Raw genomic sequence first — 6,000 nt, forward strand, 5'->3', positions numbered from 1 at the left:
CAAACTTAAAACATCTACATCTGAAGTCATGAATTTTAATCTAAACTCTATTACCTCAGAGGTAAGAAACCCAGAAAGGAAATAGTTTAGATTAAAATTTTACAGAAAAGGGCTGGGGCTGGGGCTGGGGCTGGGGCTCAGAGGTAGAGGTCTTGCCTTGCATGCATGAGTCACTGGGTTCAATCCTCAGCACAACATATAAATGAATACATAAAATAAAGATATTGTGTCCATCTACAAGTACAAAAAATATCTTTTAAATTTATGCAAAAAAACTGAATAGTCATCCTCACATGTGTCACCTTATAAACTATTTACATTGATAGAGTTATAGCAATTTGAAATTATTTTTCTAACTTGATAATCTGAGTTGCAATGTGTAGGATATTGTATGTGGTATAAGGGGTGGTACATGGAGTATCATAGTACCTGGTGGCTGGGATTACTGCATGAAGACATTAGAGTTCCCAGCCTTCTGAGAGAGGGGAAGGGAATTGAAAATTATCTTTTGCCAGGGTGAGGAGAGAGACAACAATAATATATTACATTAAGCAAGTAGGTAAATTGATTAAGCATATATGTTGAAGAAAATGGGAGCTGAGTTTTCCATTGTCACAGACATCAATAGGAAGGATATAATGAACCCCATGGTGTTGAATTGAAATTGAAAGTGTTAATATGAACTCTTTCCCAAAGGAAAAATATATAGAGAAAGATGGATGTATATATCGTTCCTAGTTCTATTCTCTAAGAGGGACTAGAATGGAAAAAGATTAGCTTTTCAACAACTGGTGATTGGACAATTAGACATGCAAAAAAAGTTGGACCCCTAACCAACACCATACATGAGTATTAACTCAAAATGTATCAAAGACTTAAATGTAAGAACTTAAAACTATAAGAACCTTATAAGAAAACTGGTATAATTTTATTTGTTTGTTTGTTTTGTGGTGCTGGGGATTGAACCCAGGGCCTTGCGCATGTGAGACAAGCACTCTACCAACTGAGCTGTGTCCCCAGCCCTGGTATAATTTTATGATATTGATTATGGCATTAAGGGGCTGGGATTGTGGTACAGTGGTAGAGCAGTTGCCTAGCATGTGTGAGGCACTGGATTCAATCCTCAGCACCACATATAATTAAGTAAATAAAATAAATATCTATTAACAACTAAAAAATTTTTAAAAAAAGAATAATAAAATTATGGCATTTGCAGGAAAATGGATGGAGTTGGAGAACATCATACTAACTAAATAGGCCACACCTGGAAAATCAAGGGTCAGATGTTTTCTCTCATGTAGAAGCTAGTGGGAAAAAAAGAATAAAAAAGGATCTCATGAAAATAAAAGAAGATCAGCATATTAGAAGCTGGAGATCAAGAGGGAAGGAAGAGGGGTAGGAAACTGAAAGAACTGGGGAATGAACCAAATTATGCTATGTGCATATATGAATATCACAATGCATCTCACTTTTTTTTTTTGGTATGAAGGATTGAACCCAGGGGTGCTTAACCACTGAGCCACATCCCCTCCCCTTTTTAATATTTTATTTACAGACAAGGTTTTGTTGAGTTGCTAAGTTCCTTGATAGATTGCTGAGGCTGGCTTTAAATTCACAATCTTCCTGCCTCAGCCTCCCTAGTTGCTGGGACTACAGGTGTGTACCACCATGTCCAGCTTCACTTTTAAACATTACTAATACACCAATAAATAAATATAAGACTAACAGAGTAAAGAAATGAAATGGAGGAGGGAGAAGGGAAGGAGATAATATTGGGAAATGAAAGGGAGAAAACTGTGTAATATGCATTCATGAATATATCAAAATGAACCCCATTGTTATGTATAACTATGATGTTTTAAAAAATAAAAAAGATGCTCAGCATCATTGTCATCAGAGAAATGCAAATCAAAAACATGAAATATTACTTCATTCCCACTAGAATAAAAATGTAAATGCATGGTGGTGCACACCTTAGTTGCAGATACTTGGAAGGCTGAGATAGGAGAATTACTTGAACCTAGTAGTTCAAAGCCAGCCTGGGAAACATAATGAGACTTCACCTCAAAAAACAATAAGGATGTACAGAAACTGAAGCTCTTTCATACTATAAGTAGGAATATAAAATGGTGCAGTTTGGAAAATAGATGTTCCTCCTAAAATCAAACAGAATTACCACAAGACTTGGCAATTGTTTTCCTAGGTGTACAGAAGAGAACTGAAAACAAACAGAACTGAAAACAAACTCAATCAAAATCCTGTATATGAATGTTTATAGCAAAACTTCACAGTGGGCTAAAGGTGGAAGCAATCCATATGTCCATCAATTGATGAATGGATAAACAAAATGCAGTGGACCTATAGTGGTAGGATATAATACTGATATAGCATAAATGAATCTTGAAAACACATTAAGTGAAAGCAACCAGACACAAAAGTCCACATATTGTATAATTCTATTTTTACGAAATGTTCACAAAGTTTTAATTCACTGTTTGCCAGAAGCTATGAGGAAGGGGCAAAGAGGGATGGTAGCATAAAGGAACAGAGTTTCTTTTAAAGGTGATTGTATTGTAAAGCCACTGAATTTTTCACTTTAAGTGGAGTAATTCTATGAAAAATATGTATCAATAAAGCTGTTTAGAAGGAAAAACAAAAGAAACTTTTGTGCCTACTAACCTGGCAGAATGGTCTCTTCCGCTCTTTCCTCCCTTAGCTCCTGGCCCAGGAGATAAGTGGGCTCCTGGTGGCAGCTGTTGTTCTATATAGCATCTCTTTTTGTATTTTTAGAAAAGGGGCTACAGGTGTAGCTCAGTGTAGAGTAAGTTTGTCTGGCATGCATAAATTCCTGGGTTCCATCCCCAACTGCAAAAACAACAGGGACACTCTACCATTGAGCCACATCCCCAGCCCTATTTTGTATTTTATTTAGAGACAGGGTCTCACTGAGTTGCTTAGGGCTTCGCTTTTTGCTGAGGCTGGCTTTGAACTCATGATCCTCCTGTCTCAGCCTCCCAAATCTTTGGGATCACAGGCGTGTTCCACCTTGCCCAGCTGTAATTTCTTTTTTTAATCTTTGTTCTATAGTTCAGTAGACCGTATGTTGTTTAAATGTTTGAAAAGTTTATACAGTTAAAGATTTTCACTTTAAAAATTGAAAAAGGAGAAATACAAAGAATTCCAAGAGGGATAGCAAAAACAGATCTGTATCTGGACATATCATATTCAAAATGAATAAAACCAATGAAAAACTCCTGAAAGCAACAAGAGAAAAACAACATATCACATACAACGATCCTTTAATAATCTTGATAGCTTAAACTATAGAGGTCACAATGCAGTGGGACAACATATTCTCACTGCTGAATGGAAAAGTGTCAGTGATGAATTCTGTATCCAGGAAAATTAGTCTTCAAAAATGAAGGTAAAGGGCTGGGGATATAGCTCAGTTGGTAGAGTGCTTGCCTCACGCGCACAAGGCCATGGGCTCAATCCCCAGCATCACACACACACACACACACACACACACACAAAAAAAAAAAAAAAAAAAAAGTAAAATAACATTTTCAGAAAGAAAAACAGAGGCCTATATAATAGGAAATATTAAAGAGAGTGTTTCAGGATAAAATGAAAGGATACTAGGCAGCAACTGAAATTCACATAAAGAAACAAAGATCAGTGGTAAACGTATATGGATAAATATAAAAAGCAGTATATTGGGGGCTGGGATTGTAGCTCAGTGGTAGAGCGCTTACCTAGCACGGGCAGAGCCTGGGTTTGATCCTCAGTACCATGTAAAAAAATAAGGGCATTGTGTTATGTCCATCTACACCTAGAAAATAAATATGAAAAAAATAAATAAAAAGCAGTAAGCAGTATATTGTATTTTTAAATATATTTATTTTTTCATTAGAGGTAAACACAATATCTTTATTTTTTATTTTTATGTGGTGCTGAGGATCAAACCCAGTGCCTCATGCATGCTAGGCAAGCACTCTACCTCTGAGCCACAACCCCAGCCCAAGTATATTGTATTTTTATTTGTGACAATTTTCTTCTATCTCATTTAGAAAACATGTGCACAAAGAAACAATTATAGGATATATTGATGTATATGGTTGAATGATATTAAAATATGTAATTTGTATGACAGTAATAGCCCAAAAGCATGGATAAGGGAATAGAGCTATATTGAAACAAATTTTTATTTGTCATTAAAATTAGTTATGTATTAAAACTAGGTATTTTGCCAGGTGCAGTGGCACATGCCTGTAACCCCAGTGGTTTGTGAGACTGAGATAGGAGAATCATGAGTTCAAAGCCAACCTCAGCAGCTGTGAGGCACTAAGAAAATCAGTGAGACCCTGTGTCTAAATAAAATACAAAATAGGGCTGGGGATGGGGCTTAGTGGTTGAGTGCCCCTGAGTTCAGTGCCCAGTACAAAAAGAAAAGAAAAAACTGGGTAATTTTAGCCAGGTGTGGTGGTACATGCTTGTAATCCCAGCAGCATGGGAGGCTGAGGCAGGAGGATCGCAAGTTCAAACCCAGCCTCAGCAATGGCGAGGCACTAAGCAACTCAGGTTGGTATGAGGGAATGTTGAGCCTTTCTCAGAAACGCCCTTTAGTGGGAAAGCGAAACTTTTTCCTTAAAATGGCAGCTGTCACTTAAGATGGCCATCCAGATGCTAAATAAAATAGAAAATAAAATAAAATAGAAAATAGGGCTGGGGATGTGGCTCAGTGGTCGAGTGCCCCTGAGTTCAATCCCCAGTACCAACAAAAAAAGGTAATTTTTAAGTTATGATGTGAATTATAATCTTCAGGAAAAACACTAAGGAAATTATTTGAAAATATAATAAAGAAGCAAAAATAAATAAATAAATAAAATAATATAGCAAATGAATTGGAAGAAGAAGATCAAATTAAACACAAAATTAGAAAGGTTGCAATAAAGATTTAAGTGGTGAAAAAAAATAAAAGAGAATAGAAAAACAATACATAAAAAATCAATAAAACCAAAAGTTGATTCTCTGAAAAGATCCAAAAAATTGACAATCTTTGGATAGACTGACTATTAATAAAAAACAGAAGATTCGATTTGACCACTAAGCCACATCCCCAACCACATCCTTCACTGAGTTGCTTAGCGCCTCACTTTTGCTGAGGCTGGCTTTGAACTCTTTTTTTTTTTAATATTTATTTATTTTTAAGTTTTAGGTGGACACAATATCTTTATTTTACATTTATGTGGTGCTGAGGATCGAACCCAGTGCCTCATGCATGCTAGGCGAGCACTCTACTGCTGAGCCACAACCCCAGCCCCGGCTTTGAACTCTTGATCCTCTTGCCTCAGCCTCCTGAGCCACTGGGATTACAGGCATGCGCCGCCACACCCGGCTCGATTTAGTGATTTTTAAATAAAATTGATAAAAATCATTTATTTATTTATTTTTTAGTTGTAGGTAGGCACAATACCTTTATTTTATTTTTAGGTGGTTCTGAGGATCAAACCCAGTGCCTTATGCATGCTAGAGGAGCACTCTACCTTTGAACCACAACCCCAGCTCTGATTTAGTGTATGCCTATAATGTCTGGGTGCTTGCTTCTCAGCCTGCTCCTTACAGTAGCTGAGCTACACAAGCTCTTTGGAAAGATGCTGAACATGGACCTACAGGATTGTTTTCTTGGCTAGATTTCGGTTCTGCTTTGGCCCCATCCCCTCTTTCTTTCTTTTTTTTTTCTGAACACTTTTTTTTTTATTCTAATTTGTTATGTATGACAGCAGAGTGCATTACAATTCATATTACACATATAGAGCACAATTCTTCATATCTCTGGTTGTACACCCTTCTTTCTTTAAAAAAAAAAAAATTTTTTTTGTTGCCAAAATGTCAGTCCTTGTCCCTGTTGTGAATCCAATAATGAGAACCTGTTTTTCATTTGTTTGTTTTGTTTTGTTTTGTTTTAGTACTAGGGATTGAACTCAGGGGCACTCAACC

This window comes from Marmota flaviventris, chromosome X (assembly GCF_047511675.1).
Source record: "Marmota flaviventris isolate mMarFla1 chromosome X, mMarFla1.hap1, whole genome shotgun sequence".
Lineage (NCBI taxonomy): Eukaryota > Metazoa > Chordata > Mammalia > Rodentia > Sciuridae > Marmota > Marmota flaviventris.